This window comes from Peromyscus maniculatus, chromosome 4 (genome assembly GCF_049852395.1).
Source record: "Peromyscus maniculatus bairdii isolate BWxNUB_F1_BW_parent chromosome 4, HU_Pman_BW_mat_3.1, whole genome shotgun sequence".
NCBI classification, from domain to species: Eukaryota; Metazoa; Chordata; class Mammalia; order Rodentia; family Cricetidae; genus Peromyscus; species Peromyscus maniculatus.
The window spans coordinates 157,691,876-157,705,351 of record NC_134855.1 but is presented as its reverse complement, the minus strand read 5'-3'; positions in this window follow the sequence as shown (position 1 = coordinate 157,705,351).

The window sequence follows — 13,476 nt, the reverse complement described above, 5'->3', positions numbered from 1 at the left end:
TAAATCTTAGAACCTCAGGAGAACCCAGAATCTTCAAACAGAACCATGCAGTCTCTAGAAGGACATGGTGACCATATGGCCCAGCCATACCTTCTCTGAGGTCCTCTTATGACTGACAAATGCTTTGTACAAATATTTTGGGAAGGTTTGATCTTTTTTAGGATGGCTGAGAACAGCCCTGACCCCTTCAAGCCAGCAGAAACACATTCTAAGGGGACTCACTGAGAGCAACTGTGGCCTGTACATGAGCACCTGGAAGGCATGAGGCTACCCTATCCCTTCCTCTGGTTCATCCCAGGGTCTTCAATAAAATCAACATTTGAACTTAGTCTTCAGGAACCCAGCATGGAAACATGGATTGAGGGCATCCGGGATGCATGAAGTAGACTACCATGAAGACCTGTGAGCTAAGAAATAACAAAGTAGACTTGTTCCTGCCCTGATGTCTGTGAATAGTGGACCCTTGGGCACAGCTGTGGGGATTGGAGCTGGGAATGGCATCTCTTTCCTGAGCAGGCACAGGCAGCTGAGGGCCAGCCCACCAGCCTGTGATCCTTAGATCCCAATGTCCTCTGCTTTGGCAGCTGAGTGGACAGCTGCCCTGGGAAGCTTCTGTGTCCCCTGCAGGGTGGCCCACCAGACACCCACATCTTACAGTCCTGAGAAGACTTTGTTGGTCAGTGGCCTGGGGCAGGATGTGCTGTGTTCTCATGAACATGGGGGATACGTGGTTTCCCATGTGGCCCCAGTTCTGCAGGGTCTAGAGACCGGGGAAAGGGGAAACAGGAATCCAGTCTAGAGATCCCAAGGGAGCGTCTATACTCCACACTAGGAACATGTGCTGGAGGGGAGCAATGAGCAGGCATGAGGGGTATGCATAGCAAACTAGGGATTGAGGTGTACTGGGAAGGAAAGGTATAGAATGGGACAGGATAGGACAAGGGTTGGGTCAGGAGGAGAGAAAAAGATAAACAAAACTGGAGAAGTGACATCAAGTCTTGACAGATGGACTCGCTTCAGATCCCTGTGGCTCTTGACGAGGTATGAGGACATGAAAAAGGACAGTATCATGGACTTCAGCACTGACCCCTAGGAGTCCAACCAAGTGTCCAGGAGGATCCTGTGGTCCTGAATGAAGGTTCCCTGGGAACACATGTCTGCTCAGAGATAGCTAAGGCTTCAGCACAGGCAGGACCATGAAGAACCAGTACAGCTGCTCAGTCTTTCCTCTACTAGAAAATATGTCCCCCAATCTTTCCATACCCAGACATGCCTGTGCCCCACCTCCTCCACCATCTCAATGCCACCCACCCCCAACTGCTCACCCTCAGGTTCTAACCAGCCTCCGGGTCACTAGCTCCATTTGCAGATCAGAACACAGAATTCAGGTGGTGCAGGGGCCGGAACTCAGGGGCTAGCTCCCAACATCCCCAAGAATTGCATCTGCTTTTCCTATCCATTCCTGTATGCAACAGCTGTTCATACCACGACAGCCTCACAGTATATCACAACGCCACGGCAGGCCCTGAACAGGCTGCTCTTTCCTTGAGCAGCTTCTACTCCATGCTGTCTGCTTGACCCACAGGGCCAAAGATTACAGCCTCTAGTGTTACACCCACTCCTCTGCAGAATCGAGGGCTACCATGCTAGGAGGGCAGAAGCATAGAGCCGAGGGACAGGAGTAGGCTGGAGCTGTGGACAGGCTGCCCTCCATATCCCCTGACTCTCTCCTTCACATACTCACTTGCTGCTGGCCTCTGAAGTCCTGATACCCTCTGCGGTCCCTGCAGGCCCCATCAAGACTGGACACATAATGGGGACTCATGAGTACCTGGTTTAAGGGACCACAGGCCCCTGACGCCTGTCCACCCCATGGGTTAGCTGTGAGCCTGTCCCCAGCTCTAATGAATGAATTCATAAAGGACGATCACACCCCAGTTCACTGAGTACTCAACCAAGGGTCTCCAGGCCAAGACAGGGCAGATGACTTCACCTGAAACAGTGATAAGACAGATGTGCTGAGCTCTCTCAACCTTAGCGACTAGAGAAATTCTATTCACAACCATAATCATATCATTGGTCAATTAGCACCCACTAAAACGCTATGCCACACGCGGCCATAAGAGAACCTTGGAAGTCAGCGGCTAGGGCTGGAGCCTCAGAAAGCTTAGTCGTGGTGGGCAGGTCTGACTAACAGCCCTAAACCGGGCCCTTCTTTCAGAAGCGCCCCAGCTCTGGGACCCCAGGGACCCTGTATGGGTACCACAGCATGAAGCTCATTCCTGGCAGCCTGCACCCAATGGGCCAGCCTGTTCCAGGGCCCTCTGTCCTTCTGTCCTGAGCACCAGGAGGAAGGAGGGGGTCTGCGTGCCTGCTGGTTTGACTCACCTGCATCATCTGCATGATTCCTTCCCAGCATGCTTTCTGAAGCCGCCAGAACAGCTAGCCTGACCCCATCTCTGGCCATGTGGCCTGGGTTCCTCTAGAAGGCTAAGCCTTACTAGCATCCTGGGAACTGTGGCAGCCAGGAGGGGTCCCCTCTGAACATGTCCTCCTAGATGGTGGATAGTGACATGGGTGGAGCACCAAACGTCTCTGCCATGGCCACTGCCACTCGGGTCACTGGGGACCAGTGGCGGGACTTCTTGGGGACTGCTGTGGAACTGAGCACTACATATATTACACGGCACTGCCAACCCATGAATCCAAATCCCCTGGCTCTGGCCTGAAGAAAAGCTTTTCCCACGCTCTGAGGCTTCACGGTCCAGGCACATTTGGGACAAACCCAGGCCCACCTACATTTCTTTTGGTTAGTCAGAGCGTTGAGCCCATGAAAACCTGGGGTAAACACTCTCTTCACACTCAGACCCTGTTTAAGATTTGGTCCCTGACAAGAGGGGGTCACCCACTCCCCGAGCTGTCACTGTTACCTCTGATGCCATCATTGGTCAGTTGTCATTTTCATTTTTTTCAGAGACAGCACACAGATAGGGTTTATGATCCAACAGTACTAGATGGTACAGAGGTGAGCCCCTTTCCCCATGGGGACCCTCATTTTCCTCAGTGGTCAAGTCACCAACATCTATCACACCCCCAAAGATCACCTAGTACCCACACACATAAGACCCCCTAAAGACAGGGAAACAGGCACTCAGAGCTTACTCTTAAGGGATATAAGGAAGGCTTAGAAACCAATTTGAATCCCTTGACACCGTGGGATGCAGGCCTGGCCAACAGATGCCAGGTTCTGCCTGATCTCTCAGGCTGACGGCAAACATTCTTCCCTGAACACAACTTCACACCATCAGAACAGAGACCAAACACAATGACCGCTGTACCTGACTCCAGCACAGAACCCAGCCAAGACAGCTGACTCACGGACCCCTGAGTCTGGAGAGCTGATGTCCCCAAACCAGTGCTCCATGAAAGCTCCATCCCTTCTTTCCGTCCCCACCCCGTGAGCCCAACTGCTCCTGCAGGAGGAAGCCCCAGTCCTTAATGACTCAGAGTCTATCTTTTAAAAATAATGTGGAAGCAGGCAGTGCACACGTATCATCCCAACACTTGGGAGACAAAGGCAAGAAGATGAGGCATTCGAGGAAGCCTCTACTATAGCACAGGCCGGTCAGAGGTACATGAGACCCTCTCAAAAAAAAAGTGATGTCACAAAATGGATACATCTGTTTTCCCATGAAGCTGAGACTCTGAGTTCCTCTCGGTTAGACAATAAAGTGAAACTGTGTCACAAAGTGTCACCACAAAAAGACTTTGGGTGCTTTACCCGTGTGCCAACTCTGCCTCCCCTCAAGAAGCCTCAGAGGGCCACAGAGGTCTAAATCAGCTTTTTGGAGACCAATGGCTCCCACCTCAATCATGTCTCAAGGGGCTTGGGCTTAAGGCCTGTCCTTGCTCCTTCTACTGTCTGCCTCCATGATGACACCACCACACAATGCCAGCCTCCCACACTCAGCTCTCACCAGACCCTTTGGGCCCACTGACCACTCCAGATATTCCCAGCACGCCTTCTTCCCTAGAAACCATATTGTGCCTCTGTGGCATGAGACTGAATTTGACTGAGAAAATGGCAAGGGCCCTCAAGGTGTACAGATGAAAGACAGATACCCAAAAGTCACACCCCTGCCCACCAGAATGACCACAGGGTTCCAGATACCATATCAGAAAAATGAGATCTGTGTTGCCTGAAGCCACTCAGATGTGACGTGGGCATGTTTGTTACTGAGGCATAACCCAACCTGTGTTGACTAGCACACCAGGCCTTTCTCCTTCTGGAATGTTCTGCAACCATCTGCAGATGTACTTCTCAGTACTTCTCCCTGCTCCAGCTCCATACACCAAGGACAGGGTCTCCCACTGCTGGGAGAAGGCAAGCCACCGACAGACGCACCTCGGGATACAAAGTCTGTCTGTGCAACACGTGACAGCAAGTGCAGAGGGAAGGAGGTGGGTGCCTGGGACAAAGTGGTCATGGAAGGCCTCTCAGGGGAGGCACGGGCAGTACTCAGTTACGCAGCAGGAGACCGGACACTGTATGGTTTTGCCCTGTCAATTCTTTTAGATCCAGGATCCCTTTGGGGTTCTGCTAGAAACCCTTGTTAACACCTGGAAATTGACCAGGGCTCAAACCAGGGCATTTTACAGGCAACTAGAGAGGGCCATGGCTTCAGGTGAAGCCCCAGTTGAACGCACCAGGGCACCCCCACCAGAAGGAAGCTCCATCACCTGCCAGGAGTAAAGCCAAGGACTTAATACTCCTCTGGCCACAGCACTAGATGCCCCAGTTGCTGGGGCCCAGAACCCAAGTTCTCCCCAGCCATTTCCCCCAAGCGGGCACCAGAGTGACTTCACAGTTCTATTAAGACCAGCAAGGGGTGGGGGGAGGGGGGTCTGTAACCAGAGATGAGCCGAGGCCGCAGTTGTTGAGAACCCAGATTTATCCTGTCCAGTCAGCTGATGGGTTTCAGTTACTGTCCTCGGCAGCGGCAGCCAGTAGAGCAGCCGGCACAGCCCGGCCACGCCATGCAGCTGCAAAGATTGATCCCGGAGGTGGGCTTCCTGGAGAAATGCATTTCCCACCCTCAGGATAAAAATAGCCAGGCAGAGAGCTGGGAGGACAGCACCGGGCACAGATCGCTGCACGCTGTGATTCTGTGGGACAGGCCTCTGCGGGCTAGCAAGACCACGCCTGCACGGCCACACCCAGCCGCAGGCTGGAGGGCCAGAGAACAGGTGCTGACACAGGACATGGCAGCCACACCCACCAACTGTGCACGGGGGGCTTAAACAGGTGCTGCCTTCAGGAGCCCTGTGGGTGGAGCTACTGCCCGATGCTGCAGGAGCCATAACTCTAAGCCAAACCTCTCTGTGCCCCTCAAGGTCACCAAGAGTGGAAAGCCAATGTGGCCTGGACACAGGCATCCCAGTTGTCCAGCCATGCCAAATGTCCTCTGGCTGTTTTCCTATATCCAGGGCCTGCCCATGGGCAGAGGAAAGTAGTGACTTTTTTTGGGAAGTCTGTGTTGGCCTTGGTAGAGGAGGGAGGAACAGGGCATTTGATCACAGCTATTTAAAGACCATGAATGGACAGGTGCAAGGCTTGGGCAGGGGGTGGAGACTGAGCTGGGATTAGAGAAGAGGCTGGCACAGAAGACTTCCAGCCTGGGACAGAAAGCACTCCAGACGCCCCTGAACACCCCACATGGAGTCCACGATGGGCTTACCCTATGACACCACAAGAAAAACAGAACCTTGGTGCTCAGCTGGAAAAGGTCCCACTGGATCTGGGCCAAGGTCATAACTCAACAGGAACCCAGCCATCTATAGCCCACAGGCTGGCCTTGCACCTGGGTGGATGTGTTCCCTAAAAATGGGTCTGCATACTTGATGGCCCAAAGCAGTTCCAGCCTGTCCACACAGCCTATTCACAAAGACCTTCTCGGTGTCTTCTGCTGTAGAGGTGGGGTCAGGCCCCTAAGGTCAGGTCTTGACCACCACATTCACCATGCGACTAGACAGTTTACTCCAGTCATCCAGACCTGTTTCCTCTCCTTTGAGATGGAAGGTGGTGGTGTGCTTCCTCCCTGTCTGGGTCCTGATGGTGATGGTGACCCCAGTGGCCCCTAAAACAGAGCAGCATGACTGCAGTCCTGTGGATGTAGCTACTGCCCCTCACTCGGGAACAAGGCCAGACTTCCTAAGCCTAGGCCTCAATGTGCTTTCCAGCCCCCAAACAAAGAAAAGCTGTCTGCTGCCCCTCCCTCTGAGCTTCACCCAAGGCTGACCCCCCTCAGTGCCGGTGCACCCTGGAAGGACCCACAGAGCTTTGTTCCCTAAGAATTGTGAGTTCCGTGAGAAGTTAGCTCTCTGGGAGACCCTGGGAGTCCCTGAAGACACCGGCCAAGGAGCAAGTCTGGCCTTGCACAGCGCATTGAGGGACCCTCTGTGCCAGCAGGCTTCATGTCAACTTGACACAAGCCAGGCCCACCTCTCACTCGGTTAGCCTGTGGGCAAGCTTGTGGCATATTCTCTTGACTGGTGGTTAATACGGAAGGGGCAGCTCACTTTGGGCCACACCACCCCTGGGCTGGTGGTCCCGGGTACAATGAGAAAGCTGACTGACATGCTGTGTTGACTCCCGTGGCAGGCCTTACCCTTTCTGAGGAGTGGATGGGGTGGAGGGAGTAGAAAGGAGGTTGGTGGAGGGAACAGGAGGAGAGGAGGGAGGGGAAATTGTGGTTGGTATGTAAAATAAATTTTTAAAAATTTAATGAAATAATTTTTTTAAAAAAGAAAGAAACAGGCTGAGCAAGCCAAGAAGAGCAAGCCAGCAAGCAGCACCCCTCCATGGCCTCTGCATCAGCTCCTGTCTCTGTCTTCCTGCCTCCAAGTTCCTGCCTTAACTTCCCTGGATGATGGACCACAAGTTGTAAAATTATATAAATCACTTCTCTAAGTTGTTTTTGGTCATGGTGTTTTATCACACCCTAAGGCACCCTCCTTCCTCCATTCCCTGAGAGCTTGGGGTACAGAGAAACAGATTGGGATGCCTTTCAACAAGGTATCTGAGGATGTGAGCAGGCGCTTCTCTGGGGAGTGGCAAGATGTTTTGAGGGAAAGCCAAAGGTTCTTAGCCTTAGGGTTGTGGAAGCCCTCAAGGGCATAAATGCATCTTGAGCTCCCACAGTAGGAAGGTCCCCCCTTCTGGCCTTCCCCTGAACTGAGTCTTGGCAACAGTGCCAGAAGGAGTCTACCTGCTGCCTCACCCCCATCCCTGAGGATCTGGACTAATGGCTCCCCTGACCAGGACCCATAGTTACCAAGCATGCTGGCTGGCCTGAGGCTCTCAGCCCGACACAGACTTGTCCCACAGGGCTGGGCAGAAAGATTCCATGTGACAACTAAATCACTCACCTGTATCCACCAGGCAGCTCCAAGGCCCGTGGGCAACTAATTTCATAGTCATCTACTGAATGCCTTGTGGTGTCACACAGGAATGTGCTCACACACAGATCGGGTGACCTTCCCGGCATTACTTAGCCACAGCTAGTCCCACCAATATCTCCCAGTGATAAATTCTGTAACAGGTACAGATGGCCAGGGCACCCCTGCCTTGCCAACTCCTCCAGGTCCTCTAGGAGCTTCTCTGTGATCACATCTCCTGGAGCCATAGTAGCCATTCTAGTATCTTCAGATTATGGGAACACATCCCAGGTGAGGTGGGTTAATCAGATTTTCAGTGCTGTGACAAGTACCCAAGAGAAAATATTTAAAAGGAGGAAAAGGTTATTTCAGCTCTTGTTTTCAGAGAGTTTTGTTTTTCTGGGTTTGTGGGATTTTTGTTTTGTTTTGGTTTTTTGAGACAGGGTTTCTCTATGTAGTCCTGACTATCCTGGAACTCTCTCTGTAGACTGGGCTGGCCTTGAGCTCACAAATATCCTCCTGCCTCTGTCTTCTGAGTGCTGGGACCAAAAGCATGAATCATCATGCCTGGCCTGGTTGCAGAGGTTTTAATACATGCTCAGCCTCCATTACTTTGACCTAAGGAGAAGCAGAGCTTGATGGTGGGAGGGTTTCTCACCCACAGCAGCCAGGAGCAGAGAAGGTATGCTTACCCCAGGAGCAGAGAAGGGATGCTTACCCCAGGAGCAGAGAAGGTATGCTTACCCCAGGGGCAGAGGAGGGATGCTTACCCCAGGGGCAGAGGAGGGATGCTTACCCCAGGGGCAGAGGAGGGATGCTTACCCCAAGGGCAGAGGAGGGATGCTTACCCCAGGGGCAGAGAAGGGATGCTTACCCCAGGGGCAGAGGAGGGATGCTTACCCCAGGGGCAGAGGAGGGATGCTTACCCCAGGGGCAGAGGAAGGATGCTTACCCCAGGGGCAGAGGAGGGATGCTTACCCCAGGGGCAGAGGAGGGATGCTTACCCCAGGGGCAGAGGAGGGATGCTTACCCCAGGGGCAGAGAAGGGATGCTTACCCCAGGAGCAGAGGAGGGATGCTTACCCCAGGAGCAGAGGAGGGATGCTTACCCCAACAGGCAACTTCCTTCTCCCTCTTGTTCTGTTCCGACACCCAGCCTATGAGAAGGTAACCCACGGTCTGGGCAAATGTTGCTCACTTAGTCAGTCTCCTCTGGAAACGCCCTCACAGACATGCCCAGAAATGTGCTCCACTAACTGCATCTGCATTTCTCAATCCAATCCAGTTTGCAATCAAGATTAACCATCTTGCAGGAGATGTCTCAATTGGTAAAATGTTTTCAATACAATCATGAAGTCCTCAACTTGATCCCCAGAATGCATGTAAAAAGCTGGGCATGGTGGTACACCCTTGTAATCTCAACACTAGGGCAACAGAGACAGGCAGATACCTAGAGTTCACCGGCCAGCCCACCTAGTCTAATCATGAAACCCTATCTCAAAAAACAAGGTGGACAGCTGTCCTGAGGAATGAAACCCAATGCTGACTCTGGCTACTGTGTGCCCATATACACATGTACACATGCAACAGAGAGAGAGAGAGAGAGAGAGAGAGAGAGAGAGAGAGAGAGAGAGAGAGAGAGAGAGAGAGAGAGAGAGAGAACTATGTCCCAAGAATGCATGCTCTAACAGAAGCTGTTTTGCGCTGCTATACCCAACAGAGCATTTCTGTGCTTTGTTGGAAGCAGGGCCCAAGCTGGGTACCAAGAGAGAAAGGAGGCGCAGTGTCCTGGAGGTGGAGGCTTGAAGCTGAGAGGAGACCAGGAAGGGCAGGTCCTGAGAGGCCCATGCAGTGGACAACTCCCCACTGAGGCAGAGAAGTGTCAGTTTTCCCATGTGTGTGGAAGGCCGTCAGGCCACAGGGGCGTCTCTGGCACAAGTGAGGCTCAGTGTCCACATTGCTCATCTTACAGACAGCAGCCGCCACTTGAGCACTGGCCCTACTGAAATCGCTCCCAGCCTGTCCCCGGGAGCTACTGGACTATTAACTCACTGCCATCCTCTGGCCATTTGTAGAGCAGTCAGAGTGCCCAGAGGGCCTGGAGGCTCTTGCCCCATCATGTTAAAGAGTGATCACAGCCTTCTGCAGACACCCCAAAGCTGTGAACAGAGTGCAGCTCCTATTGCACCTCCGGCCATGCCCTGACAGCTCTGCGCCTCCCATCCTGCTACTGTTGCTACGGAAAGACCACCTAGAGGCAAGCCGGTGAGGGAGGTTGCTCATTGCCCAAGAACCAAGGTGCAGCCGTAGGTCTGACCCCCAAAGGGAAGTCAGGGCAGCTGAAAGGAAGTAGGAGGTACAAAGAGGAACATAGGGGAGGGAGCAGACAGCCAGAGGGAGGAAAGTGAGATGGGGGGAAGGAAGGAGGCTGAGTATCTTGGAGGTGGAGTTATGAACTGGAGAGGAGACTGGGAAGGACAAGCCCCAGAGGCTCATGCAGTGGGCAGCTCCCCCACTGAGGCAAAGAAGAGCCAGATTTCCCTTGGCAGAGAAGACTAGGACTCCGCTGCAGCTCCACGGTTGCAGTCTCAGCACCAACTGAGCCCAGGGTGACCGACAGGCTAGGCCGGTCTCCAGGTACTGCACCAGCCCTGCAGCCCTGGCTCTGCAGCCAGTACAGGAAGCAATTCTCAGAACAAAATGTTGGAGTTAGGAGCAGCCGGGCAGAGCCTACAGGACTTTGCAATTTATGGAAGACACAGTGTGGCCATGGAGAGAGGGTACACCATTAAGTTACCAGGCACACCGTGAGCAGGACAGGTACTCATCGGGGACTCTATGCCACAGAAGCTACTAGAACCTCAGGCCAGGACAGTGTCCTGAAGCTTGCCAAGACAGCCATTGGCTTACACAGCTCAGGTAGGGATTGGAGCTAAGCATACTCACTTCCTGCCATAGCCCTCCAGGAAAGCAGGTCGATGGATACACTTGTGCACACCTGTGACCCAGAGGACCCATTTAGAGAACCACCGGTGTGCACAGAAGCACATGTCTGTGCAGTCTGCCCCCATCCTAGTTGCTGCAACCACACTAGACGGGGCCGATGGCAGCAGACCACCAGGAGGACCAATGGACGTTGTTTCCTAGGACATTGTCCAGTCTCCAATACAGGGAGACTGAGGCATGACCTTGAGGGAGCAGCCGAAAGGCTCCAAGAACCAGGGTTGGAACCCAAGGCTGGAGGTGCAGGATATACACAGATAGTTCTGGACCTGTTTTCCCTCCAGACCAGGAATAGGGAAGTGTCCAGCCAAGGCACTCTCGGAAGAGGACATGCCCATGTGCCCCGGCTCTGTTGAGGCCACACGGAGAGGGACAGACTAGGGCTCTCCCTTGGCTCAGGTCTGGCCTGCTTTGGAGAAATGTTTTAACAGAAGCCTGGCGTTTCTGGCTCACACAGAAGTTCCTTAGTCAGTTGTGGCCAGAGGACCCCGGGCTTGCCAGTGGAGAGCCACAGATATCAGCAGTGTCTGGGGAGCAGCAGGTTGTAAGTATTGGCTAAGAGGCCCTTTGGCGCTGGGTGATAGTGGCATATGCCTTCAATGCCAGCACTCAGGAGTCAAAGGCAGACAGATCTCTGTGAGTTCAAGGCCAGCCTGGACTATAGAGTGAGTTCCAGGAGAACCAAACCCTGTCTCGAAAACAAACAAACAAACAAAGAGGCCCTGCGGCTCTCTGCTGAGAGCGTCTCTGCCTCCCAGAGGACAGCGAGGTCCTCCTTTGGGATAGAGACACAATTCCTTCCTGCCTTCTGTCTACAGGACAAATGACAGAGGCTCCTTCCCTTGGGCCTTTGTGCAAACAGTGACTTTTGATAGTAGCTTAACTGTCTGTCCTTCTGAGGACACTGGACACACTTCTCTGCTTCATGCATCTGAACAGAAGCCTGAGTCTCAACCCAGCAGCGAACGTGGGCAGTGGCTTCTGGGTGTTCCTGAGCACCTGTGCCCAGCCCCTTCCTTGTCATACGTGGGCCACTGCTTGGAGCTGTGGCTTATTGGAGCCGTTGTTCTCTTAAGAAAAAAAAAAATGCCCTGAACTCCGACCTGGGGCAAAATCAGCATGAAATAGGACCAACTGGGGAAAGGAAGACTGTCAGAGTCAGCTGGCAGGGCTGGGGGGTCTTCTGGTCCAGCAGCACCACTGGCCAGGTCGGGGTGGAGGGTTGGGCAGGAATCAGTACCGCTTCCCAGCTCATGTGGACCTGCTGGGCCCTTTTCCCCGTGTCTGCCCTGATAGAAGTACAAGTCCCGTCCCCTGGCCATTTTGGTACATGTGGGAATATCCATCCAGTGTGCAGAAGCCTGGCCCGCCCAGCCCCCGCTAGCAGAAAGAGAAGCCTGTGTGGAGGTGACCCACCCTCATCCACAGCTCCTTCATCCCGTGGAGTTTGCTGACGCCAAGAGTTGCAGCCGTCTTCATGGAGCCACCGGCTGGGATGCGGCAGGCTTGGCCTGGGAACTGCTTTGTCAAGAGGTTCTTGTACGACCTACAAGGCTGACGGAACTTCAGCCAACATAGTGAACATCCCAGGTTGAGGAAGGGGACGGGAGCTGGCCTGGTGCTCTGAGCCTCACACAGCCTACGGAGAGGAATGGAGATGCTTATGCTAACCTCCACTGTGTGCCAGAGAACTCCAGGGTCACCTACCCAAGAGCAGCCTTTCAGCTCTAACCAAGATCTAGTTTGGAGCTCATGGCCTTCCTCATAATGCTCAGCACAGCTCTCTGTGGGCACTCAGGCAGGGCTACAATGTCGCCAGGCAAGCTGACTCACTTGACCTCAGGGTCCTCCCCAAGTCCTCTGGTGCCACCATCACCTGTTTCTGTTATTCTTAGTTCTAAAGAGGGTCTCAGCTTTCTACAGCTTTACCCTCTCTGGGGCCGTTGGATCAGTGTGCCACCCCTCTGGACATGAAGCCACCAGAGCAGGAATGTCTCCTCAGTACTTACTGCCAGAGAACTCGAGGGTCGGAGGGCCCAGCGGGTCCAGATGAGCAGGTGGGTGATACTCAGCTCATCAAACTACCAGAACAGTAGGTGCACAGTTAGCAGGTTTAGACCAGAGAGTCCAAAGCATCATCAAAATCAGACCGGGGGCCACAAAGGCTTAGGGATGTAAGGAAGAGATGCCTGAGCCCTGACATGTCGCCAAGGGAAAGAAGACGGCAACTATAGCTTAGCGAGAGGGACACAGCCCCTGGCCTTTGACCCACCGCCAGATATGACTAGAAAATACATGAGGATATCTCCCAGGGTCAAAATACACTCAGGGAAGTGGAGGGTGGGAACTGGCTACAGGATAAGTAGGGGTTTCAGAAAGAACCAAGAATTAAAGGGTAAGAGGAGTGTGACACTCATTCCAGAATCAACCCCGGCCTCTGTTTGCCACTATTCAGACACCAAAAGGCCACAGGGACAGAAAGAGGCCACGGCCCATCCTCGTGGTGTTGGAGAGGGGTTTGCGAAGACGATGGTGATGATGGTGGTGATGATGGTGATGATGATGATGGTGATGATGATGATGGTGATGATGATGGTGGTGATGATGGTGGTGATGATGGTGGTGATGATGGTGATGATGATGGTGGTGGTGATGGTGGTGATGATGGCGCCAGCAATGCTGACAATGGCTGTGACATTGGTGACTATGGCAAAGATGACGGTGGTTATTGTGGAGGGGGTGGTGATGGTGGTGGAGAGCACAACAGTGGCGGTCACGGCCACTGTGTTGGAAAAAAGCCTAAAGAGAATGAGAACTTCCCCCCCTTTTCTCCTGCCGATTTCCTGCCTGCTAAATGAGGGCTAATGCCACATCCTTAAGGGTCTTATCAGTCCCTGTGCTCCAGGATGGCCTGGGGGGTCTCGCTCCTGGGCATAGATAACAGCATGGACCTCCAGGCCTGCAATGTGGGGTGAGCAAATAAAGACGTGAGGGAGGGATGACAAAAGGGAAAGGCAGAGGTCCCCCGCCCCCCTTT